Source organism: Felis catus, chromosome C2 (genome assembly GCF_018350175.1).
Source record: "Felis catus isolate Fca126 chromosome C2, F.catus_Fca126_mat1.0, whole genome shotgun sequence".
NCBI classification, from domain to species: Eukaryota; Metazoa; Chordata; class Mammalia; order Carnivora; family Felidae; genus Felis; species Felis catus.
Genome location: NC_058376.1, coordinates 132,226,499 through 132,254,372, shown reverse-complemented (window position 1 = coordinate 132,254,372; position 27,874 = coordinate 132,226,499). Strand labels below are relative to the sequence as shown.

Below are 27,874 nucleotides of genomic sequence, written 5' to 3'. Positions count from 1 at the left end.
GTCGAGTTTGATAAGTTCTTTGTAGATTTTGGATAGTAACCCTTTATTAGATATGTCATTTACAAATATCTTCTTCCATTCTGTAGGCTGCCTTTTAGTTGCCTTTTAGTTTTGTTGATTATGTCCTTCGCGATGCAGAAGCTTTTTATCTTGAAGTCCCAATAGTTTATTTTTGATTTTGTTTTCCGTGCCTCTGGTGATGTGTCTAGTAAGAAGTTGCTCCGGTCAAGGGGAAAGAGGTTGTGGCCTGTGTTCTCCTCTAGGATTTTGATGGTTTCCTGTCTCGCATTTAGGTCTTTCATCCATTTTGAATTTATTTTTATGTATGGTGTAAGAAAGTGGTCCAGTTTCATTCTAACGTGTTGCTGTCCAGTTTTCCCAATACTAGTTGTTGAATAGGCTGTCTTTTTTTGATTGGATATTCTTTCCTACTTTGTTGAAGATTAGTTGACCATATAGTATGGGGGCATTTCTGGATTTTCTATTTTGTTCCCTTGATCTCTGTGTCTGTTTTTGTGCCAGTATCATACTGTCTTGATGACTACAGCTTTGTAATATAGCCTGAAGTCCAGAATCATGATGACTCCAGCTCTGCTTTTCTTTGTCAGGATTGCTTTGGCTATTTAGGGTCTTTGAGGTTCCATACAAATGTTAGGGTTGTTTGTTCTAGTTCTGTGAAAAATACTGGTGGTTTTGATAGGGGTTGCATTAAATGCAACAATATTCTTTTAACAATGTTTGTTCTTTTAACAAACAATGTTTGTTCTTTCAATCCATGAGCATGGAATGTTTTTCCATTGTTTTGTGTCCTCTTCAGTTTCTTTCATAAATGTTCTATAGTTTTCAGTACAGATCACTTACCTCTTTGGTTAGGTTTATTGCTAGGTATCTTACTGTTTTTGGTACAGTTGTAAATGGGATTGAACCCTTAATTTTTTTTTTTTCTGTTGCTTCATTATCGGTGTATAGAGATGCAACCAATTTCTGTAAATTGATTTTATATCCTGCGATTTTGCCGAATCTGTGTCTCAGTTCTAGCAATGTTTTGGTGGTCTTTCAGGTTGTCTACATACAGGATCATGTTGTGAGCATATAGTGAAAGTTTGACTCCTTCCTTGCTGATTTAGATGCCTTTTATTTCTTTTTGTTGTCTGATTGCTGAGGCTAAGACTTCTAGTACTATGTTAAACAGTAATGGTGAGAGTGGCCATCCCTGTTTTGTTCCTGCCTGTAGGGAAAGGCTCTCAGGTTTTCCCCATTGAGGATGGTATTAGTTGTGCGTCTTTCATATGTGGCTTTATGATGTTGATCAATTCCTACTTTAATGAGGGTTTTCATTAAGAATGGATGCTATATTTTGTCAAATGCTTTCTCTGAATCTATTGAGAAGATCATATGGTCCTTATTCTCTTTAGTAATGTCGTGTATCACGTTGATTGATTTGCAGATACTGAACCAAATAAATCCCATTTGGTCATGGTGAATAATTCTTTTAATGTGCTGTTGGATTCTATTTGTTAGTATCTTGTTTAGAATTTTTGCATCCATGTTCCTCAGGGATATGGCTTATAGTTCTCCATTTTAATGGCATCTTGGTCTGGTTTTGGAATCAAGGTAATGCTGTCCTTATAGTATGAGTTTGGAAGTTTTCATTCCATTTCTATTTTTTGGAACAGTTTGAGAAGAATAGGTATGAACTCTTCTTTAAATGTCTGATAGAATTCTTCTGGGATGCCATATGGCCCTTGACTTTTGTTTGTTGGGAGATTTTTGATCAGTGTTTCAATTTCTTTGATGGTTACGGGTCTATTCAAATTATCTATTTCTTCCTGTTTCAGTTTTGGTAGTTTTTATGTTTCTAGGAATTTGTCCATTTCTTCCAGGTTGCCCATTTGTTGGCATATAATTTTTCATAATATTCTCTTATAATTGTTTGTACTTCTGTGATGTTGGTTGTGATCTTTCCTCTTTCATTTGTGACTTTGTTTATTTGGGTCCTTTCTATTTCCTTTTTGATAAGTCTGGCTAGGGGGTTATCAATTTTATAAATTCTTTCAAAGAACCAGCTCTTAGTTTCATTGATCTCTTCTACTGGTTTGTTTGTTTGTTTGTTTGTATATCATTTATTTTTGCTGTAGTCTTTATTATTTCCCCTTTTCTGCTGGCTTTAGGCTTTATTTGCTATTCCTTTTCCAGCTCCTTTAGGTATAAGATTAGGTTGTGTATTTGAGACTTTTCTTGCTTCTTGAAGTAGGTCTGTATTGCAATATACTTCCCTTTTTGGACTATGTTTGCATCCCAAAGGTTTTGGACTATTGTGTTTTCATTTTCATTTGCTTCTGTGTACTTTTTAATTTCTTCTTTAATTTCCTGGTCAATCCCACCATTCTTTAGGAGGATGGTCTTTAATCTCCATGTATTTGTGGTCTTTCCAATTTTTTTCTTGTGGTTGACTTCAAGTTTCATAGCGTGTGTTCAGAAGATATTCATGGTATGAGCTCAATATTTTTGTACTTGTTGAGGCCTGATTTGTGACCCAGTATGTAATCTATTCTGGAGAATGTCCCATGTGCATGTGAGAAGAATGTGTATTCTGCTGCTTTAGGATTGAATGTTCTGAATATATCTGTTAAGTCCATCCATTCCAGTGTGTCATTCAGAGCTATTGTTTCCTTGTTGATTTTCTGCTTAGATGATCTGTCCATTGCTATAAGTGGGGTTTCAAATCACCCTACTATTATTGTATTATTATTAATGAGTTCTTTATGTTTGTGATTAATTGATTTACATATTTGGGTGTTCCAAGTTGGCATAAATATTTATAATTGTTAGATCTTCTCTGTGGGTAGACCTCTTAATTATGATGTAATGCCCTTCTTCATCTCTTTTTACAGTCTTTGGTTTAAAGTCTAGATTGTCTGATATAAGTATGGCTACTCTGTCATTCTTTTGATGTCTATTAGCATGATAGATTGTTATCCATTCCCTCGCTTTGAATCTGCAGGTGCCTTGTGTCTACAATGAGTGTCTTGTAGGAAACCTATGGATGGATCCTATTATTTTATTCATTCTGATACCCTATGTCTTTTGATTGGAGCATTTAGTCCATTTACATTCAGAGTGATTATTGATAGATGTGAATTTCATGCCTTTGTGTTACCTGTAGAGTTGGTGTTTCTGGTAATGCTCTTTGTTGCTTTTGGTCCCCCCCCACCCCCTGCAAAGAGTCCCCTTTAGTATTTCTTTCAGGGCTGGTTTAGTGGTCATGAACTCCCTTAGTTTTTGTTTGTCTGGGAAACTCTTTATCTCTCCCTTCATTCTGAATGTCAGCCTTGCTGGATAAAGTATTCTTGGCTGCCTAGTTGTCCCATTCAGCATGTTCAATATATCATGTCATTCCCTTCTGTCCTGTCAAGTTTGTGTGGACAGATGTGCTGCAAACCTGATCTGTCTTCTCTTATAGGTGAGGACTTATTCCCCCCTTGCTGCTTTTAGGATGCTTTCTTTGTCTTTGTATTTTGTGAATTTGAGTATGGTATGTCTTAGTGATGGCTGGCTTTTGTTGAATTTAATGGGAGTTCTCTATTTCTTGGATTTCGATGTCTGTTTCCATCCCCAGGTGAAGGAAATTTTCAACTATAATTTGTTCAAATAAACCTCCTGCCCCTTTTTTTCTCTCTTCATCTTCTGGGACTCCTATGATATGAATGTTATTATGCTTTAAGGAGTTGCTGAATATCCTTTGTCTACATTCGTAATCCAATACTTATCTTTTCCCTCTGTAGACAAGCTTACGCCCACCACTCCTCAGGAAGCCCTCATAGAAGAGCAAACAATCACCCCTCCTGTGTCCCTAGCTTGTGTCAGATCTCTGCCTTCTCCCTGTGTCTGAGCTGTCCACCTGGTTCCCCTGTGTTTTATCTTAGGTGCAGGTGGGTTTCAAAACTCCAAACTTCAGGGACCCTCATGGCACAGACCCATAATGATTCTCGGGCAGAGGTCCTCCCTGTGCTGTGGCCAGGAGCTGTTTTTTCCTGGCCGGAAAAAGGGTCGGTCAACCACATAGCACCTTGGAGTTTATGGTAAAGCATAGCAGGAAGCCGGCACCAAGGCTCACTGCCCGCAGTCAGAGTCCCTGTTCCTATGCTAGTGAATGGGGCAGCTCAATGGTGCCCTCAGGGTTTTTTGTCCCCAAAGAGGCCATGCCACCTCTCCCAAATCACTCCAAGAAGAGGAACTATTTCTCCCCATGTGACTGAGGAACTGTTTCTCTCCATATGACTCAGATGGAGCTGCCCACTTCCCAGTCTCTGCCCTCCTTCCCCACCGGAACATTGCTAAGCCCACAGGCATGACTCTGGTGATGGTGCAGACCTCTAAAACTTCAGACTTTGCTCTATGTTGCTTATTAAAACTTGTGGTTATTTATCCCCCCTCCTTTTTCCAATCAATGGGTTTAGGAAGAGTTTTTCTTGTGGAATCACTTGTGCATGTTTTCACTGTCTCTCTTTCTCCCTTGCTGCTCTCTTTGTGATCAGGGTTCTTTTCCCTTAAAAGCACTTGTAGCCCCTTTCTTGCCCAAATGAACTCTCTGCAGCTCCTACCTTCTATGAGGTGGTCATTTTTCTACTTGTGTATGTGCAGTTTTGTTCTCTCAGTTGTCCGATCAATTTCTTGGATATTCACAATAATTTGATATTTATCTCACTGTGTTTGAGGGACAAGGCAAGCCTGGGGTCCCTCTACTCCTCTGCCAGCTTAACTCCTCCCTTCTTTTGTTTTGTGTTTGTTATTTGAAGTACCATTATATTATAAGCTGTTTAAATTCCTGTTATAACTTAGCAGCGAAAAAAAAAATCCACAAAATAAAGGTAGATGCCTCAGTATTAAAACCTGATTTAAGTGGACATGGTTGTTCATAATTATTATGCCCTTTGTTTTTATTTTGTTTTACTTATTGATTAATATCAATTGTGTCCAGTACTTAGAGGCTAGAGCTGTAAGTCTAGATATAAGTCTTTATATTAAGTTCTAAGAGAGCAAGTTTCAGGTTACATTTATGCAGTTAGACATTTATGCTTAAGCAGGAACAAACAAGCAGAGTAAAGTTGGAATTAGAGTTAGTTTACAGACCACCTGCTTGGCAAGATCTGGAAAGTTCTAGTTCTTTATCTTGTAGGAGTTTTTTTCTTGTTTTTGTTTTTGTTTTGTTTTGTTTTGTGTTTTGTGTTTTGTCTTTTTGTTTTTTTTCCCTGTAGGCTTTATACTCAGTGCAGAGCCCAATGTGGGGCTTGAACTTATGGCCCTGAAATCAAGACCTGAGCTAAGATGAAGAGTCAGATGCTCAATTGACTGAGCCACCCAGGCACCATTTGTAGTAGCTCTTGATAGCACCTTGCACAAAAGAAAGTCTCTCTAACATGACAATGTTCTAGGGATAAGGTTTGGCTCACTGTTTAGGTAAGTGAGGGAACCAAGAATCCTTTTAAATCAGGGGCTAGACCCAGAACTTTTGAGAATTATCTCTCAGGCAACATTTCCAAAAATATACCAGGCTTGTTAAATTCTTATATCCTGTTTGTGTAATGATGGGAAGCATCTGTAGCATATGTGGAAATTCCCATATGTAGGACATCACTGATTTCACCAAAGAATCCTTTTCCAATGGTCATGTTAATTAACAAAATACCTGGTGTTGGAGATAATAACATCTAAAACACTGGTGGTAGCGATCTCTGGTGTGTGGCCTTTTGATTAAGTGCTACTTGACCATTCAGATTAGGGCAATACACTTCTCCTAGGGTGTAGATGAAAACCAAAACCTACATGCCATACTGTGGGAAAATGTTTTAAAGAATTTTCCATAGCATCACACTCAGGATATGGGAAAATTTACTGAGCTCTATCTGGCTTGTGTAGGAATTAAATAATAAGTCAGTCAGAATATCTTTGAGTCAAAGTTTGAGAATTTCCATAGCAGTAACTTTGAAAAAATAGTAAGTGCTTTGAAAATGGAAAGCACTGCTTTATGTAGATTATGATAATTAAAAAAGATTTATGCAGAAACTTCAAAAAATGGGATTAAGCATGCTTTTAACCTGTATCTTGGCATCATAAAGTTGACTTTCAGGCTAAGTCAGTTTTCTAGAAAGGCAGAGTTTCCTGTAATACTCAAAAGTTTACTTAATATAAACCTTGGAAAGATTGTTGATTAGTAACCTTGGGATCATTAGTTTGTGTTATGAGGAACTACATTTGTTAGAATATTTATTATAGCCTGCAGTGTTTATCATTTAAAGTTGAAAGCTATGTTTGTCATTGAGATTGAATTTATGGCTAACCTTGGGATCACTGATCCCCTGACTATGATCTCTTGATCTTATTGTAATTAGCAAGTCATAGCATGAAAATGAACTTTTTTTTTTTTTAGGAAGGACTGTTATTCTTCCTTCCATAAGTTCTATCTAAATAAATATTAAATATGTGACATAAAACAAATTATTTTTCTCCCACAATGGGTTTGGATCTCTTGCCCTGTAGCCTGGTGAAGTTGTGTTACAGAATTACTGAATATTCTGGATAGAGTTTTAAAAATGATGATATTACATGAATGACCAAAAGTATAGGCTTTGACTATATGAAGATAGGCTGTTCTTTTTGTTTGTGTTTTGTTTCTTAATTCCTTCCTATGTGCTCTTTGTCATGGGTGCAGAAATCTTGTCTCTCCAAAGAACATAGAGTTTGGGATTAGTCTGGATTCCAAGAGCCAATGAAGTACCACTTCCACTGTGAATTTTCAGCTCGCATTTGTTGGTGATGACTAGGGTTCTTCATCTTTGGGGATCCAAAAATCCTCATACCTTCCTTTCTGGCCCCATATGAAGAAGGTCTTTAGGTCTCTGTTTATAGGGATGAGGATGGAGGACAAGACTGTGGTCCTGAGTGTACCTTCCAGCTTCCAGATCAAGAGATGTTTGAGAGGGGGACAAGGCTGATGTTACCAATGAAGTTAGTTTGTTCGCTAAGGCATATTCTTCTGATGGGGTCTGATGTTGGTTCATGGAGTTGACAATTATCCATCTTCTTCATGGCAGCTAGCATCTTACCTCCTGAAGACTTCATAAAGACATTATGAATCACAGATGACATTTCTTGCATCACTTCCCCTCTTGCTATTTCTCATCCATGAAGGGCTTGTGAGGGGTGGCTTACATCTGAGATTCTGTTGCAGGCTGGCTGTTATATACCTTTAATTGAATACACCAAGTTACAAACTTGTGACTAGCATTGCCTGACTCATTCCATGAGTCGCATGTAAATGTCTTTAAGTTTTCAGAGTACTAGAGCTGTAATCATTTTTAAGGAATTCCTGTGTATAGCACCAAGCCTAAGTCTTCTCTTGACAGCCTTAAAACTCTCTTCCCTGGCTCCTCAATAATCCCTTCCCTTTCTGGAATCACTGTGAACTCCATCTCTCCATGTAAACTTCCAGGCTTTCAGTAGGGCCTGAAAAATATTTACTCCTTGGTTAAATTCTGTTATAGGTGCCCCTTTCCCTCCATAACTTCCTAGAATCATCCCTTCATCCTCTGCCATCTGTCCTTCCATTAGTGAAGATGAAAATGGAGATGGTTATTTAAGGCAGTTTTCAGGTAGAAGAGCAGAGAGAATATAACAGCAGTAGAGTGAGTAGAGGTCATTAGTTATTGAAGAAAATTACCATTAATTGCTTACGTGTTTCTTGGGAAAATTGCATCACCTTTTATGACCTCAAGTTTTCCCTGCAAAATAATGAGATTTGACTAGATGATCTGAAAGATCCTTTCCAGGGCTAAATTTTGTAAACTGCACAAATATTTGTTGCTGCTGAATATTGTATTTGACTCTAAGATTCCTGGTAGCAAAAGAAAACAGGAAGAGATGTTGAATTATCTGGTGTTCATTGACAAAAAGACATGTAGGCTTGCATCTGCAGAGAGGGAATAAAACTCAAGAAAATCTGATATTGGACCCTGGAAAAAGTTTTAGATTGTGTCTACCTAAGTGTCATAATGATGATTCTGAGTTACAAATGACAAAAATCAAAATAAAACAACCACCCCCAAACAAACAAAAACAGTAGAAGGGCAGGAACTTGAATGCCCTCAGAGTTTCATCTCTGCTTTCCTTTGCGTTTTGAGGTCAGGCTGGCTGCCCATGAAGTTGAAACCATGGCAACAGACAAATTCAGCATCATATCTTAAAAAAGTTTTTTTTAATGTTTATTTTTGAGAGACAGAGCGTGAGCAGGTGAGGGGCAGAGAGGGAGACACAGAATCTGAAGCAGGCTCCAGGCTGCACTGAGCTGTCAGCACAGAGCCAGATACAGGGCTTGAACTCACGAACCATGAGATCATGACCTGAGCCGAAGTCAGATGCTTAACCGACTGAGCTACCCAGGTGCCCCTATGCTTTTAAAGCTTTATAACTGAGATGTTGGGGGGAAAATCTAAGGAAGAATTTTGATTGGCCAGTCTTGGGTCACATGCTGATTCCTAGACCAATCATGGGGTGGGGACTGCAGCTCCCACTGGGACAGAGGTTGGAATGGAAGTTTCTCACAAGGTGGCTGGTTATCATTCCAGGTGGGCAAAAAGTAAATGATTGTTTTACCTTGTCCTGGTTGTTCTCTTTATCCCTTCTACTCTAGGTTTGGGTCTACCATATAAATTTGCCCTTCTCAAAAGTTCATTATACAGTCAAAGCCCTAGGTCTTCCAAAAAAAATTATGACTTAGCTCCTGACCAAAGTTTATGTGCCCAGTCTTCTCAGTGTCTCTCTCTAAGGGCTTTTTATGATAATGACTGGCAACCTTGATCAATTTGTGCTACTAGCAAATTGGCCAGAGGTGATAAAGTCCATCTGATAAAAACCACCAAGGAGACACTTCTCATCCAACAAAGTTAACCTGCTGAGCAAGGGGACTCATGCACCAAAAGGATGATAGGACACCTCACCAAAGGAAGACACAAGCTTGTTCTAGTATTTGGGGAAATGGTGGGGTTTAAGTAAAATTTCAACAAAGCAGTGATAGGCTCACTCAGAGCAAAGCGGTGGGGGTATATTAAGAGTTGACATTAGGCCTGGGCTGAGATGAGAACTCAGGGTCCTGTTTCCTGGGAAACTACACAGTTGAGATAAGTATGGAATGTTGTGTTTAAAACCCTTATCTGAAGCTCTGGATCTGGGTTGGAAATCCAGGCTGTTTTTCTGTGTTAAAATGACTTAGATCCTCTAGGCAAAAAAGAGGTGTTTCATTTTCACTAAATGTGATTTCAAACAGCAGTTTCTGACAGTCAATGATTTTAGAGAACAAGTTTTTTCATGTCCTTTTGTTAATTAACAAAAGCATTTTTTTTTCCTCCCAGAGCTTCACAGAAGAGATTCTTTCTCTTCTACTTATCAAATATATGCTTGATCAGGGTCTCTCTTGAAATACCAGCATGGCTTTTGTAGCCAATATCAAGGAGTGAGTTAAGGTGGAAATGTCATGTCATTCACAAAGAGAAGTTGAAGGATCTTTGGAGTTTCTGTATATTATTGAGGCAATTATTTGCCATTTATTCACTCTGCAGGTATTTGTGGAGCTCCTACTGTGTGTTAATCTTTGCGAAGGAGATAGAATTTCTACCCTTGAGCAGCTCACAATTTAGTGATGGATACAATGAGTAAGGAAAAAAAAAAAACAACTCCGTGAGCCAGGGTGAGGGCAACAGTGGATTTTGTCATACATGTTTGCGAGAGCAAAGAGGAGGAAGTTGTGAACTCTGAGCTTGGGAATCTGGTTCTACCCATGGGGAGAACAGTCAGTGGGAGGAGGAATCTGGGGTCCTGAGGAGAGGAGACTTTGTTCTGAAGAAGTTGGCACACGTAGGAGACACTGTTGGTGCCATGCTCCAGATCCACTCAATGCATCTCTGAGCTCCCCTGCAGCCCAGCACAGTTTCTGAGCATGCGTACAGTTGCCCACCACAGCCTTCCAGCTTCTCCACTTGAGGGAGGGCTTTTTTGATTGCCAAGGAGGCTTACTCAGTCTGCTCACAGGGCAGCTTGGAAGTGCCCAGGACTTCATCCTTCCCATTCCCCCTATCCCTGTAGTTCTCAACCACCGAGAGATGGCATTTAGTGATGAAATCCAAGCTGTCTCTCACTGGGATGGTTCTGAGGGACATTCTGAGTTTTTCAGAGGGTCCCCAGTGAGACTGAACCTCAGTTGCCTACAGAGTTAACACATACGTTAAGGCAAATTTTGGCTTTTATTCTTTCAGGTCTTACTTTCCATATTCCCTCTCTTGCTTCCTCACATGGCTTTCCAAATAAATTGCCTACACTGAAGTCCTTGTCTCAGGGTCTGCTTTTGGGGGAACCCAAGAAGCAAGCTTCTTCCTAGCACACAAGGAGAAGCAGAAATATTGCTTGAAGGTCAAGGAGAGGATACAGAGCACAGCCAAATGGTGACTTCTGAAGTAACAGAATAAATAAGGACCTTGCTATTTAACCAGGGTCAGTGTTAGAGTTTAAGACCTTGAGTCTAAACCTATCTTGGGGTCTAAGCTACCTGTTTGGGGAATGAAAGGGAGACAGAGGAGCGGGATGCTGTTGGGTGGGTGAGTCAGAGGGGAGAACATGACTTCCTGAGCAGGAGGGAACAAAAGACTGAAAGCATCATATGGCATTAAATATCTGCACTTCACTGTTTTCACTGAAGAATCTTACATATGATAGTTTGATTATTTCCCTCAGGGAATCAGACTATTTAGCGAGCTCTTACTGTTTCTTAGCTATATATGAAGTGACTCTATTTCCGCGTAGAGCAAAACTTTGCCCCTGTTATCCACACCTCATGAATAATGAAGGGACAATTGATGAAGAGTGAACTAACCTATCATTTTGGAAGTTATCTTCTGTGGAGGAGACTCTCTAGGTTTTATGTCAAATTTAACAATCCCGGAAAAACACAGAGAAGCCTGCATTCAACTCCGTTAATGACACACTGTCCTTCTATTGACAATTTATTTTGAGAAACTTCATTTGACCCCACTTCCTTGAATACTCATGCCAGAAACAAAACAACACTGCATTCCAAGTACGGGTCTTCAGATTTTGAGATAATGGTGAAAAACATGTATACAAAATGTGATGGAGATGGTCGCTGGCCACCCCTCCTCCCCCTCCATTCTCCCTCTCCTTCTTTTATGGTCACAGTTGAGCAAGGCACATGGCTGCCTAGCTGGAAATAAAATCTCAAGTATCCCTGCGGCTGGATGTGGCTGTGTGACTAAGGTCTGACCAGCAGAATGTGAGTGGAAGAACTATGAGCAACCTCTGCCTCACTTGTTTAGGAGGCAGTCTGCAGAGTTAGCTCTTTCACCCTCCCCACTGGCTACCCTGGTGGTACTTGCAGAAACCTCAGGTGCCACATGTTGAATATTAGCCTGGGTCCCTGAATGACTATGTGGAGGAAAGCCTCTTGCTGACCTGGAATAGACACCTTGGACTGAACTATGTGAGAAGGAAACGATCTTGGTTATTACATCTCCTGTTACAGCAGCTTAATTGTTTAACTCATGTATGTGCACACACAAAAATACTTCTCTACTTCCTTTGACTCCATCCTGATCCCTAATCTGGTTGGTATGAGCTAGTTTAGAGCATCCAAGATGCTCTAAGAGCTTTACCTTGTTATCAATGCAGGGAGTGTTTGCTATTGTTCAGTTCATTGATTTATCCACCTATCCATCCATCCATTATATCTGCTGTTTTGAGACCTAGTATGTACAAGCCTCTTTGCTAGGGGATATCCAGGGGATATGAGTGACCCAAAGATGAATTATACCTGTTCCTGCTCTCAAGTGGCGCATGGTCTAGAGACTTCAGGCGGAGACTAAATAATTGAAATAAGGATAATTAGGATTAATTTTTATTCTAGGAATTTTAAATTAAATTTGAAAAAGGTTAGTTTCATTTATATTATTTAAAAAATATTATTATTGCTATTTTTTGAGAATACTCTCCCTGGGAACTTTTTGTATTCATTTTTAGGATCAGTGTTTACAGAGTGAAGGATCCTTTTGATTTAATGGCAATAAAGCACGCATAAGAACAAGCAATGCGTCAGTCATCATAAACATCGTTTTTGCTCCTCCCCTCACCACCACCCCCCATTCCCTTTCCCCCAGGAGAGTATTAAATACCGGAAAAGCTGGTGTGTCTTTGTACCCTTGAGGCTTCCTGTGCTCTAGGGAATTCCCAAGGCTCAAACAGCTTCTTAAGGGATGAAGACAAGAAGGAGGAATTAAAAGAACAAGTTGCAAAGGTTTTGCCAGGTAGGAGGAAATTCCTTTTCCCTGGGAGAGTTGGGTAGGTGGGAACACTAGTTTGTTTCTATGTGTTTTTGCAAATACACTGCTTCTCTTTCACTTCCAGGCAGAGAGAGACAGGGACTCAATGATAGACCAACAGAGGAGAAAGTGATAGAGACTGAAAGAGAGATCTTGCATAGCAAAGAGATGGAGAGAAATTGAGACAGGGACAAAGACACAGAGGAAAAAACCCAAAAGGTATCTCTGTTAGACACACAGAGAAAGAGTAACTTTCAAGGTTCAAACTGTGGCAGAACGAGACGTGTAACTCTGAACTTTTATGGAGCAGGAAAATGGGAAATGTTTTAAGATGGGGTCCAGAATTTACCATCTGTGTGGAAAGGGGAAACCAATGTATGGGGACTCACAGATGTCTCATGAATTATTTCACTGATGCAAATCTTTGGGAGAATTTAAACATGGAGATTAGTATTAGAATCATAAGGCGAAGGGAAGAAGAAAACACTAAAGAATCAGGGAATAAACAGGCTTAGTAGAGATATAAAACTTAGGTAAAAATGACTCTCTCAAAACAATGCCAGGTGCAATTTTGAGTTGGAAATAAAGTTTTCTTCCATCTAGTTTGCCAGGATGCCTGTAACTCCACTACTAGGTTTCTTTTCATTTGACCACCATACACAGTTTTAAGAAACAAGTGAGGTGGTTATTTACATTTTTAATAAAAAATTTCAAACATACAGCAAAAGTTAAAGGATCCACAGGGAATACATGTATACTCACCGCTTAGATTCACTATGAACATTTTAATATCGTTGTTTTTTCACATCATCCCTCTGGCCATGTGTTACTCTACCTTATTTTTAAATGCATTTTAAATTAGAAACATCAGTAAACTCCCTAAGGACATCAGCATGCATATCATTTACTAGAGCTGAAGAAAATGATTGTTTTTATAAAGAACTTCAAGAAAGGTGAATGTGAAATTGATCAGGTTCAGGTTTTATGTATAATTTTTTGGTCACTGGGGTTGATACCTACACATTTAAATTCACTGAATTTAGTGATGGTGACAACTATTCAGGATGACTTCTGTGGGTGGAAGAATCACATATTGACTGAGAATTATTCCACAGGAGCACAGGAGAAAAATCTAGCACCTTTTTGTTCTCTTTTGTATTGATCTTCAGAGGCTACGAAATAAGCCCAGGGAATTGCAAATGTAGGATGGTCCTTTTTATTTCAACCCAGAGTGTGCATGCCACAGGCCTTTGAAAGTAGTCTGCCATCACATAATTTTGTCTGATAGTTTCTGGCTCATAGGAATAGGCCTCGAGAGGTCTGTGGATGCATTTATTCCATCACTGACCAAGAACAATGAAGCCCTGTCTACATTTTTGCAGAAACAGTAAATATGGTCCCTTACAGAGTTGCTAGAAAGTGAAATAATGAATATTATCTACCTGATATTTTGGTCTGAAATAAAAGCACCATGAGTCCTGTTAAAAAGATCCTATAGGAAATTGTTTTGCCCAAACATTCCAACCTAATCTTGTGTCTTTATGTTTGAGCAACTCACTGTATAAGTGGATTTTTGTGGCTGTGAGTTTTTAAAGGTTCACCTCTGGCTGCGTCTCTCTCCCGCCTCCTTGGGCACAGTTGTAGTTGCAGACTGGCTCCATTTTGGATTCCTCAAAGGTCTTAAACCAAGACCCTTCCAATACTATGCCTGTGATCTGTTTTACTTATTCTACAAATTTGCCAAATGTTTAGTTTTATGCTATTTGTTCTGATTATATTTTTAATACAAATGAATTAAAAATAGAATTATAATTAAAATATAAAAGTGAACCCAATTGGCTTTGAGTCCTCCATTTACCAAAAAAGAATAGCCTAGGGAGCGCCAACCTTCCCAAGAATGCCTCTAAATCTTTGTTTAGAACATTCTGTCTTAAGAACAGGAAATCATTCTTTTTCTGAACAAATGAATTTATGCAACGAATCTTTTTTGAGCACCTACAATATGTCAGGCACTGGGGATATGTCATGGAAAACAAGATTCCTCGTAGTGCTTCTATTCTAGGTGAAGGTGCGGCATGATTACAGGTAATTGATAAAAACCATGATGAATATTACATAGCCTGTTAGAAGGCGATAGGAAAAGAGGAAAAGCAGAGCAGGGTAAGGGGGCTTGGGTGTGCTGGGACAACAAGGGTAGGTTGCAATTTTAAGTAGAATGGCTAAGATGGACTGCACTGAGAAGGTGATACCTGAGCAAAGACTTGACGGAAGCAAGGGAATCAGCCATGTGGATATATGGGTAGATATGTATAGATATGAGTGGATATATGGGGATATATAATGTTACATGGGAACATATGGGAAAGTATGTAGATACATGGATACCTGTGGGAATATATATGGATATATGTGGACGTAAGTGGATATTTAGGAGATACGTGGATATTTGTGGATATATGTAGACATATGTGGGTATGTGTAGATGTGTGTGGGTATATAGGGATATATGTGAGTAAATGGGGATAGGAGGGGAAGAGCATTCCAGACGGAGGAAACAATAAAAGTATGTACAAAAACCCTAGGCAGTGAGTATAACTGGCTTATTTGAAGAACAGCCAGTAGGCCAAAGTGATCTGAGTCTAACGAGCCAGGGTGAGAAATGAGTCGGAGAAAACTGGGGGCCAGTTTATATAGGAGCTTGTAGTCTATCTTGTTTTTTTACTCTGAATGAAACAGGAAGCCATTGAAAGGCTCTGAGCAGAGGTCACCTAGGTTTTAAAAGGATTTCTCTGGTTATATTTTGAGAATAGACTTCGGAGGGAAAGGGTAGAAGTAGGGAGAGCCATGGAGGTTGCTGTAGTAATCAAGCAAGAGAGGCTTGAATCAGCCTGTTAGTAGAAATGACAAGAGCATCAGTTTCTGTGTAAACAGCTTTAAAGGTTGATCCAGCATGATTTCCTGGCAGGTTGGATGTAGGGGGTGTGTGTGAGAGAGGAGTTAATGATAGCTCCGTGGCTTTGGGTCCATGCTGTGAGAAGGTTGCAGTTGCCATGAACGGAGAGAAATGAACAGAGGGAGGGAAGAAGGAAGGAAGGGAGAGAGAAAGAAAAAAGAGAGCGGAGAAAGGAACTGTTCTAGGTGCTGAGCATATATTAATAGTAAAGACACAGTCCTAACAAATCCCAAAGAATTCATTGAAATAAATGTACGGACTTCAGAGGAAGAACAGAGCAGGGAGTGCTTTGCCATCAAGCTTGAGTTAGGAAGGTGACACCTGAGCTGGGTTTTGAAAGGTGAATAGAGCCTGCCGTGTGTGTGTGTGTGTGTGTGTGTGTGTGTGTGTGTGTGTGTGCGCGCGCGTGTGTGTGTGTGCGCGCGCGCGCGTGCGCGCATGCATGCACATGTGTCCCGGGCCAAGGAGTAGTATGCAGCCTTCCAGGTAAAGGGAAGGAATAATGACATTCAGAATCATCAAAGTCTGATAGACTTGGCAAACCACACTGACTTATAATTCTATAAACTTCAGAAAGATTTGTAGCCTAGTCAGGGCATCTTGGAATCTCTAAGAAATATCGTAAACTTTCTGAGGGTCAGGTAAGTTTGTGTCACTGCATTTAGTGGATATTCTTTCAGTTTGTCTTTAAACATTTTATTATACACTATTTCAGAAACTCAAAAAAGATACAAAGAGAAGTTCAATGGCCCTTAAGTTATTTTAAGCTAAAGCCCTGGAAACAACAGTAAAAGATTAAGCTCAAAGAACATGGACAGCTAAGGTTTCGTAACATAAGGTTTCAAAGAGCTTAGTGAAATAAGCCATACAGAGAAAGACAGATACCATATGTTTTCAGTCTTATGTGGATCCTGAGAAACTTAACAGAAACCCATGGGGGAGGGGAAGGAAAAAAAAGGAAAAAAAGAGGTTAGAGTGGGAGAGAGCCAAAGCATAAGAGACTCTTAAAAACTGAGAACAAACTGAGGGTTGATGGGGAGTGGGAGGGAGGGGAGGGTGGGTGATGGGTATTGAAGAGGGCATTTTTTGGGATGAGCACTGGGTGTTGTATGGAAACCAATTTGACAATAAATTTCATTAAAAAAAAACACCAAAAAACAAAGAGCTTATCTCATCCAGGTGACCACCAGCTTGCTGTCGCACCTGGTACTCCACTTCTCTGATTTAGGGAATCTTCTCTCACTACTGTCAAATGTCTGTTACTATCCAAAATCTCACTTTCATCATGGTGTAATTATTTCCTAGACATAATGAAGCAAAAATGTAGCCAGGACTCTTTTGGTTCAAGCAATGCATTTCTCTTGGAATAAAAATTCTGAGGCTTGGTTCGAAGGCGACAAAGTATTACATTTTTGGACTTTTGTTTTATAGATTATTGCTTGACAAAAGTGGTAGTAACCTCTGAAGTTTTCTAGCTTTCTCCAAAGTTTTTGCTACCCCCCATTAGCTTATGCTGTGCCCACAATAACCCTGTCAATAACTGGGTGAAGGCACAGTTTATGCTGCCAGGACTGAGTCTTAGTGAGTTCAAGAGACTTCCAAGAAGCTGCATAACAAGAACGTGGCAGGGTTGAAACTTGAACCGGAACATTCAAAGTCAAGTTCTATGCAATTTTTTATTGCTCCATACTATGCTTGCTTTACAGATTCTGAAGCAACCTTCTTAAAGGACATGAAATAAATAATGGATAGGGTATATGAGGCCAAACCAGACAATTGCAGAGGGCCATCTTGCCCTTATTCACTATCATGACCTGCTCTTCCTACATTCCTGGTGACAGGAAGTAGGGAGTAGCAGAGTGCGCTGACCTGCCCACCATCTTTGGAGGGGCCTGATCTGCTTAGCGGATTGCAGGCATTCTTCCTGAATGAAATACTTGAGAAAGACAGGGTAGTTATCCCCATCTCTCTGGCAAAACCAAGCTCATGAAACGCTGGGGTGGTGGAATTTATAAGTTACACGTCAGTTGTAAGAGTTTGAATATTCTTTTTCCTTGGATTAAATCGTTCAGCAGTTTGTTCAAACGTTAAATAATGATCATAAAAGGGAAAGATTTATTCGTTTCAACAATGTAGCCAGCACTACAAAGATTTCTTGGGCCGAGACTCCTCTCTCTGTGTGTTCACAGCCCAGTGGGGTAGATAAATGATTGATGGCAATACATACGGCAAATGGTGTAGGTGATGTATGAACCAGGCACTTTGGGAAACTAGGTGAATCAGGATATGAAAAGGGCCTAAGACAGAGAAAAACTGCCCCAAAGCTGGGATGCTATTCACTTCCAAAATTTTAAATACCTCACAAATTGTGTGCTGATCTTGAAATTATTGCAGCTGATGGGAGTGTCAGGACCCTGCTGAACTCTGACATTGTCATCCTTATCCCTCCCTGGAGCAATGCTCCAAGATTCTGCATCTTGTTATGGTTTTTTTCTTTTTTGAGCCTAATAACACATTAATTGTCATTGAAATGTTTGACACAGCCTCCCTCAAATATTTTACAACAAAGTTGTGTATATATCCAAGCCGTCATAAGATTTGTGAATGGGCACGGAAGCAAATGTTAATGTTTATGAAATAGGTTAAGGCTAACCTTTAGTTTTTCTTAACTGTTAAACATGCCGTGTGAATTCTAATGTGATGTGTACAGAAGAATCTGTTCACGTCCCCCAATTGTTTGCCTCCTGGAGCTTCCTGTTGCCCAGATGTGGTATACTCCAAGACTATCTTGTAAGAAAGCCAAGTATACACTGCCTGAAAGAATCCTGTTTAAATGACCAGAAAATTTTGGAAAAAAAAGAAAGGACATAGCTCTTCATTATTTCTGGGAATAGAGTATAATTAGAAGGCAAATTGAAAAATGCGTTAAATTAATTTTTCACATTTGCATTGGATCTTTCATCTAAATATTTTGAAGCTTCTGCTTACCTCTCAGTCATGTACATATAAAGAAAACATTTTAAATTGATCGTTTCTTCCCTTTCCCCACGTAGTTGATAAGAGACACTTGTTTTCTTCCCTGTGGAGCTAGAGATGCTGTTGAAAGTCAATGGAGCAGACATCTGCCTGGTTGGGAACCACTGCATGCTAAATGCATGGGAGAATGGTCTTCAAAGTGTGGTCCCTTGATTCCACTCAGCATGCAAATTCTCACCACTCAGACTTACTACATCAGAAACTCTGGAGATGGGGTCCAGGAAGCTGGGTTTTAACAGGTCCTCTGGGTGATTCTGACTCAATGCTTAGGCTAAGAACCAGTGGCATAGAACGTTAGAGATGGCATCTTTTCATTTCATTTTTAAGGGACCCATAGAGGGAGAATAGAAACCTTGAGGGAGACTTGTATATGAAACACTGCTGGTTTAATTAAATGAAGTTAAGGCAGTTTATGGATGAAAACTGAGAAATTCTACCCAGATCCCCTCTTATATCCCACCTTCTGAGTTCATGCATTTCAGAAAGCCAAAGGTTTCTATTAGATGCATGCCCTCAGAGCCTGTGCAGCAAGGGGGTATGAGCTCCAAGAAGGCTTAACCAGGTCTCCTGTGGTCAAAAACCTTAGCTTCCAAGGCCTTGGATGAGCTCTACCTGGGGTGTCCAATACCTCTTCTGAGGCCTTGCTCATGCTGTTCCATGTCTGGAATTCCCTTTCTCCACTTGCTCACTTGTACATTTCTACTCCTTCTTTAAGTCTCAACTCCAGCATCATCTGCTCTTTGAAGCCTTTACCAAGTGCAGAGGGATGCTCACCCACTGTGTTCCTCAACACCTTGTACAGATTTCGATATAATTTTGCTCATCCCACAATCTTACAATTCATCCATTTCTTCCTCTCCCCTAGGGTTCCAAGTCCTCCCAGGAAAAGAACTATTTCTTTAATACGCCTGACATATTATGTGGTAAACAATAAACACTCAATGAAAAAGTTATAAGATTCTCACCATACATTGTTTCTTTATGAATTATTATAATTCTGCTGAACATTTGAGAGTAAGCTGGTGACCCCAAGACCCTGTGCTTCATATTATGTATATTTCTTAATAACAAGGGCATTCTCTTACATGACTACAACACAATGATCAAACTCAGGAAATGTAACACTGATACAGAATTATTATATAATATTCGGTCCATGTTTAATTTTTACCTATTATCTCACTTTATGTCCTTTATAGCCGTTTTTTCCCCCCAATCCATGATCATGCATTGCTTTTAGTTTTCATGTCTCTTTAGACTGTTTTAACCTCAGTTGGTTTCTCAGCTTTTCTTTGTTTTTCATGCCATTACTATTTTGGGGGCGCCTGGGTGACTGAGTGGATGGAGCATCCCACTCTTGATTTTGGCTCTGGTCATGATCCCAGGGTCATGGTATGGAGCCCCACATCGGGCTCTGTGCTGAGTGGGGAGCCTGGTTAAAATTCTCTCTCTCCCCGTCCCTCTCTCTCCCACTCATGCTTCCTCTCTTTCTCTCTAAAACAAAACAAAACAAAACAAAACAAAACAAAAAATAAAAATAAATATATTTGAGCAGCACAAGCCAGTTGTTTTTTAGACCATCTCCAAGTTTTGGTTTGTTTGACTGTTTATTAGATTTAAGTCGTGGATTTGGAGGAGAACTACCATATAAGTGATGTAGAGTTTTCTCATACATCAGTTCAGGAAGTATGTGATGGTGGTTTATCCCAACATTGTTGGTTAAATCATGTTCACCATGTTCCTCTTTTGTAAACATACTTTTTTACCCTTTATAACTTAGAAGTTATTTGTTAGGAGATATTTTGAAACTTGTGTTAAAACCTTGTTCCCTAACATGCTTCTACCCGATGGTTTTAGCTTCATTTGGTGATTCTTCCCTGAATCAATACTACTATAGTGGTTGGTTGCAAGGTAATTTTAATTGAATGGATTAATCTTAAAAAAAAAAAAAATAGATTGTTCTAGAGTCACCTGAGTGGCTCAGTGAATTGTCTGACTCTTGGTTTCAGCTTAAGTCATGATCTCACAGGTTCTTGAGTTTGAGGCCTGCATAGGTTCCACATGCTGACAGTGTGGAGCCCGCTAGGGATTCTTTCTCTCTCCCTCTCTCTCTGCCCCTCCTCCTTGCTCACTCTTTTTTTTTTTTTTTAATTTTTTTTTTTAATTTTTTTTTTCAACGTTTATTTATTTTTGGGACAGAGAGAGACAGAGCATGAACGGGGGAGGGGCAGAGAGAGAGAGGGAGACACAGAATCGGAAACAGGCTCCAGGCTCCGAGCCATCAGCCCAGAGCCCGACGCGGGGCTCGAACTCACGGACCGCGAGATCGTGACCTGGCTGAAGTCGGACGCTTAACCGACTGCGCCACCCAGGCGCCCCTTTTTTTAAATTTTTTTAACGTTTATTTATTTTTGAGACAGAGAGCATGAACGGGGGAGGGGCAGAGAGAGAGAGGGAGACACAGAATCCGAAGCAGGCTCCAGGCTCTGAGCCGTCGGCCCAGAGCCCGACACCGGGCTCGAACTCCCGGACTGCGGGATCGTGACCTGAGTTGAAGTCGGACTCTTAACCGACTGAGCCACCCAGGGGCCCCACTCACTCTTTCTTTCAAAATAAAATAAATAAACATAAAAAATAGATTGTTCTAGTTGACTATTTATTTAACTTCTTTCAGCATACTTTGTGAGAAGTATCTCTCTTCTCCACACCCATTAGAATTATTTTCAGAAAGAATCAGTATCATTCTATGCTAGACCTACCCAATTGCATGCCACTTAGTCGCTTTGGGTTTATTTTTTGTTTTTTCCTTCACAATGGACCCTACATGTTCAATGCAAAACCCCTTCAGCAGCTTAATTAGATAGAAACATCATCAGGAAATAGTATATATAATATAGGTATTAAGTCCTTAAGCTACAGACATTTTTCTCTTCATTAATGTAAATACAAATATGCACAGCTGTAAATGTTTAGAAACTTTTGACTTTCCCATTGTATTTCCATAAACAGCTCTGGTACTTTATTTACAACTAACTAAAAATACTTCTCATTTTTTGTGATTAATTGCATTAATACTAATAATTAGGACATAACAGAATATGAAAATGTAGATACCCTACTTGAAGGTTTTCTACTTCCTCTAATTTCATTAATTCAAGAGTTAAAAATTACAGTATTGTATTTTATTGTAACAATAGCAATGATCATAATATCTGAATTTATTTTCTTTTTTGTTTTGTGTATGTATGAGCAATGCCTTTTTATCTTATTTTTTTCTTTTCAAATTTTTATTTAAATTCTAGTTAGATAACATATAGTGTAATATTGTTTTCAAGTATAGAATCTAGTGATTCATCACTTACATATAACACCCCCTATTAAACACAAGTGCCCTCCTTAATACCCATTACTCATTTAGTCCATCCCCTACCCACCTCCCTTCATCAACCTTCAATTTTTTTCTATTGTTAACAGTCTTTTATGGTTTGTTTCCCTCTCTCTCTTTTCCACCTTCCCCTACGTTCATCTGTTTTGTTTCTTAAATTTTACAAATGGGTGAAATCATGGGGTACTTGTCTTTCTCTGACCGATTAACTTTCCTTAGCATAATGCACTTTAGCTCCATCCATGTCATTGCAAATGGCAAGATTTCATTCTTTTTTTTCTTAATCTTTTAATGTTTATTTATTTTGGAGAGACAAAGAGAGAGCATGAGTGGGGAAGGGGCACAGAGAAGGGGAGAGAGAATCCCAAGCACGCTTCGTGCTGTCAGCACAGACCCAATGTGGGGCTCCATCTCATTAATTGTGAGATCGTGACCTGAGCTGAGATCAAGAGTCCAGTACTTAACTGACTGAACTGCCCAGATGCCCCAAGACTTCATTCTTTTTGATGGCTGAGTAATATTCCATTGTGAAATGGAGTGTGTGTGTGTGCGCGCGCACACACACACACACACACACACACACACCACATCTTTTTCCATTCATCAGTTGATGGATATTTGGGCTCTTTCCATAGTTTGGCTATTGTTGAGAATGCTTCTAAAAACGGTGGGGTATCTCTACCACTTTGAATCTGTATGTTTGTATCCTTTGGGTAAATACCTAGTAGTGCAATTGCTGGATCATAGGGTAGTTCTAAATTTAACTATTTGAGGAACCTCCATACATTCTCTAGAGTGGCTGCTCCAGTTTGCATTCCCACCAACAGTGCAAGAGTGTTCCCCTTTCTCCACATCCTCACCAACACCTGTTGTTTCTTATGTTGTTAATTTTAGCCAACCGGACAGGTGTGAGATGGTATCTCATCGTGGTTTTGATTTGTATTTCCCTGATGGTGAGTGATGTTGAGCATCTTTTCATGTGTCTATTAGCCATCTGGATGTCTTCTTTGGAAAAGTTTCTATGTATGCCTTCTGTACATTTCTTCACTGGATTATTTGTTTTTGGGGTGTTGAGTTTGGTAAGTTCTTTATAGATTTTGGATACTAACACTTCATCATATATGTCATTTGCAAATATCTTCTCCCATTCCATAGACTCCCTTTTAGATTTGCTGATTGTTTCCTTCACTGTGCAGAAGCTATTTATCTTTAAGTCCCAATAGTTTATTTTTGCTTTTGTTTTCCTTGCCTCCGGTGATGTGTCTAGTAAGAAGTTGCTCTGGTCAAGGTCGAAGAGGTTGTGGCCTGCGTTCTCCTCTAGGATTTTGATGATTTCCTGTCTCACATTTAAGTCTTTTATCCATTTTGAATTTATTTTTGTGTATGGGGTAAGAAAGTGGTCCAGTTTCATTCTAACATGTTGCTGTCCAGTTTTCCCAATACCAGTTGTTGAATAGGCTGTCTGTTTTTTGATTGGATGTTCTTTCCTACTTTGTTGAGATTAGTTGACCATATAGTATGGGGCCATTTCTGGATTTTCTATTTTGTTCCCTTGATCTGTGTGTCTGTTTTTGTGCCAGTATCATACCGTCTTGATGACTACAGCTTTGTAATATAGCCTGAAGTCCAGAATCATGATGACTCCAGATCTGCTTTTCTTTGTCAGGATTGCTTTGGCTATTTAGGGTCTTTGAGGTTCCATACAAATGTTAGGGTTGTTTGTTCTAGCTCTGTGAAAAATGGTGGTGTTTTGATAGGGATTGCGTTAAATGTGGAGATTGCTTTGGGTAGTATAGACATTTTAACAATGTTTGTTCTTTCAATCCATGAACATAGAATGTTTTTCCATTTCTTTGTGTCCTCTTCAGTTTCTTTCATAAGTGTTCTATAGTTTTCAGAGTACAGATTACTTACCTCTTTGGTTAGGTTTATTGCTAGGTATCTTACTGTTTTTGGTACAGTTGTAAATGGGATTGAACCCTTGATTTTTTTTTTTCTGTTGCTTCATTATCGGTGTATAGAGATGCAACTGATTTTTGTACATTGATTTTATATCCTGCAACTTTGCTGAATTCATGTATTAATTCTAGCAATTTTTTGCTGGAGTCTTTCAGGTTTTCTACATGGAGTATCATGTCATCTGCAAATAGTGAAAGTTTGACTTCTTCCTTGCTGATTTGGATGCCTTTTATTTTTTGTTGTTGTTGTTGTCTGATTGCTGAGGCTGTGACTTCCAGTACTATGTTAAATAGTAATGGTGAGAGTGGCCATCCCTGTTTTGTTCCTGCCTGTAGGAGAAAGGCTCTCAGTTTTGTCCCCATTGAGAATGATATTAGCTGTGGGTCTTTCATATATTGCCTTATGATGTTGAGGTATGTTCCATATAAAATAATTGCCTTTTCTTTTTGTAAGGAAAAAAATAACAATATTTCCCTAGAGCTGAAGCTTTATAGTACCCTATGATCAGTAGACTTGGTGCATGTGAGGGGTTTGTGCTAGTCTTCTGGGGGTGGGGCCTGCTTTGCTGATTCTCAGGTAGACTTGCCCTAGAGGTAAGGCACCTGCAGGGCACAGAGGGGAGGTGGTAGGAGACTTGTGTATGTGGCCCCAGCCTCCACTTGGTGGCGCTGTTTTACCCACTGAAGTTGGTTAGTGCTGACTGGTGAGAGGCATGGCCCCACTCTCTTGTCCCCGGAGTGGGGATCTCACACCTGTCACTCTTCTGGAAGCCCTCAAAGAAGAGCAAGCAATCACCTCTCTTGTGTCCCTGGCTTCTGCCAGATCCCCACCTTTACTCTGCCTGCATCTGAGCTGCCCACTGCCAGGTGGCACAGCACTCCTGTGTTTTATCTCAGGCACGTGGCTGGGTTTCAGAACTGCACATTTTAGCCATCTGCGCAGTGCTGACCCATGCTGATCCTCTGGGGGAGGGTCTCGCTGCGCTGTGGTGGGTGCTGGCTTTCCCCAGAATTCAGTTGCATGAACTTCGGAGTTTATGATAAAGTGCAGCAGAAAGCTGGCACCATGGCTCACTGCCCTCAGCCAGTGACTCTCTTCCTATTCCAGCGAATGGGGCAGCTCATTGGTGCCCACGGAGTCTTTTGCCCCCCATAGGGGCTATGCCGCCTCTCCAAAATGTACCCAAGCAGGGGACTTGTTCCTCTCTGTGTGACCCGGGGTCTCCTCAGAACACACTGCCTGCTCCTGGGTGTCTGCCCTCTTTCCCCCCTGCAGCACTGCTAAGCCCTCCACGTGTGACCCGGGCAACGGCACAGACCTCCAAAACTTCAAGCTCTGTGCTTCGCTCTTTCGAAGAACTTGGCGGTATTCAGCCCCTCTCCCTTTCCCAGTCCATGGTTCTGGGGAAGGATTTTTCTTGTGCAATTTCCTGCACATGCTTTCACTCTTTCTACCTCTCTCCTTTCTCTCTCACTCTGCCCAATTAGGGCTCCTTCCCCATCGCAGCACCCACAGCTCTTCTCTCCCCCAAATCAACTCTCTGCAGCCCCTACCGTCCGTGAGGTGGCAGTTTTTTCACCTCTGGTTGTACATTTTTGCTCTCTCAGTCCTTGGATGGATTTCTTGGGTTTCAAAATGATTCGATATTTACCTAGCTGTGTTGGAGGGATGAGGCAAGCCTAGGGCCTCCTGACTCCTCGGCCATCTTAACTTCTCTCCCATGCATCCGATTTATTTTGGATCATTCTTCCTGGCACTTTCAGACTCTGAAGCTCTTTACTCTTACACTGTCCTTAATCCATCAGAAGAGTCTATTCTTTATGATCATGCATTCATTTGTTTGCCGTGAGATGAACGTTTGTTGGGGAAGAGGATATTTACAGTCTGAAAGTGCCTTCCCTCAAATTAGTCTCCTTGAGGAGGCATTAGTGGGAGGTTGATGTAGAAACTGAGGAACAGGGAAGTCCAATCATATCACTTGTGCTTATTGGAAAATTACCGGACCAATACCCTGGGGAGTGTTTGTAATATCATGGGAAATGTAGTAGGTGTTCCAAATCAGCGCCAAGCCCTTGAGAGTCGGCACATAAACCTTCAAAGGTGAACTGGATAGCTCAAGTCCACAAAGGCAATGGTCAAGCTGACAGGAGAATCAAGGTTTCCGGCTTCTTTTGAGTTCAAGGCTTCTCCCGGTGTTTTCTGTTAGCATAAGATAATAAAATAGATGTGTTTGTCTCACATCCTTGAATCCTTTCTAAGGAGTAAATTAAACATGAATAGTAGAAATATGTCCTATGGGAAGCAGAATGGCTCCACGTCCACTTTCTGGAAAGAGGACTTCAGTTGCTGGGTAGCTGGGATTTCTGGGCATCATGATATAATTTTTACACACTGTCCCACTTAAAGGGCCCAAGACTGCAAAGTGATGTAGGCCCAATGAGATTCTATCTGAAACTCTTTGATATATTTAAAGTACGCGTTTAAACTTTCCTAAATTTCTTCGTGTTTCCGGTGTGTAACATTTCTCTCCCCAAATTGTTCAGTTCTCTAAACGTGAAAGCAGGTTTGTAATTCCATTATCTGGAGCATCTAATACAGTGTTTTGTACATAAAACCGTTGTCTTTGAAGACAAATTGGTGGATGCTAACACTTAGGGCTTGAGCTCACATTTTTTACCCCATTGCAAATCGCTCTTCATTTTACATCATTTGGGCTCTGGGTGGAGGCGGGGGGGGGGGTGGTTGTTGAGTGACAGTCTGGGCTTAGCGATTTTCATTGAAGGGTTTGAGTTCCTGCCATGCACTGCACCCAGGGTCGGGTTACCTGGTATAGAACCTGCCAGTCCATGGCCAGGGGGCTGGAATATGCAACTTAACCTTTGTGGGGCCCAGTGTCTCCATTTCCATGAACAAGATGAGCAGGGCCTTTCCCAGGCTTGAGGTGAGGAACGTAGAGATATTAGCATAGTGACTTACAAAGCAGTGATTGAGAGTGAAAATTAAATAAGTTAAATAAAAAATATAAATGAAAATGCACAAAACAAAATAACTTCCTTATGAACGCACACTACAGAGTGTTAGTGTTCCTCTGCTTCTACGGATTCTGAGTCTCAAGTTGGGGGCCCTACTTTGTCACTTTCACATTGTGGGCATCCAAGGAGACTTATTTCACTTAACGAGCACTGAAAGAGTGATTTCTCTGTGCCAGGTATAGGTGAAGCATTTTGCAGCAATGAACTCACTTACTCCTGATTTCAAGGCTCTGAGGTAGAGGGGCCAGGCAGTGAAGCAACTTGCCCAAGATTAACTATTAAGTAGCGGGCCTGGGATTCCAACTCAGACGGTTTATCTTCAAGAGTCCTTACTTTTAACCTTCGAGGATGCTGAGGGGAGCTGGCTAAGAAGACAAAGGCGGGGTATTCCTTGTTCCAGCTGAAATCTCCTTCAAATGTGAATGCCATGATTTTCTTAATTTTATTTATTTAAAAAAAAATTTTTTTTTTCAACGTTTATTTTTGGGACAGAGACAGAGCATGAACGGGAGAGGGGCAGAGAGAGAGGGAGACACAGAATCGGAAACTGGCTCCAGGCTCTGAGCCATCAGCCCAGAGCCTGACGCGGGGCTCGAACTCACGGACCGCGAGATCGTGACCTGGCTGAAGTCGGACGCTTAACCGACTGCGCCACCCAGGCGCTTTTTTTTTTTTTTTTTTAATTTTTTTTTCAACGTTTATTTTCGGATTTTCTTAATTTTAAACACATGGCCTTGCTTAGAGTCAAAAAATAGAATGGAATTGGGGACTTGATCATTTTCATGGAGGCCTTTGGAAATGAGTCCAAGTTGAAGGGAGGACACTGACGCTCTCCTCCTTCTGACAACGTAGAAAACATTTTCTGGCTAGCCTGAATTCATCAGGCAGATGTGCTCCTCCGATATTTGAATATTTCTGCATGCCACGAATGTTTATAAGGTCACCCAGTGCTTGTATAAAAATACAAGCAAAATCATCCAGAAATGTTTACGTTCCACCAAATGAATTCAGTGTGTGAAATGGAAGTCCAACCCGTGCCCTATATACTTTATCGTTTTATAGCCGCATCTGGACAACTTGAAACAGTAAAGTCGGAGGTATAGGCTTTGGGTGTTTACAAAATTCTTCC

General features: G+C 40.4%; 1 protein-coding gene across 6 annotated transcripts in view; it reads left to right on the top strand.

The window, feature by feature from the left end:
* Window positions 1-27,874, top strand: part of LOC101096163 (collagen alpha-4(VI) chain-like) — a 147,715-nt gene that overhangs the window by 15,789 nt on the left and 104,052 nt on the right. For 5 of the 6 annotated variants that reach the window (XM_045037628.1, XM_045037626.1, XM_019810719.3 and 2 more), the window contains one exon: window positions 12,219-12,365. The exons of the other annotated variant lie outside the window; for it this stretch is intronic. The gene's annotated coding sequence lies outside the window, so the exon portion shown is untranslated. The remainder of the gene's footprint in view (window positions 1-12,218; window positions 12,366-27,874) is intronic. 6 annotated transcript variants of the gene reach the window in all.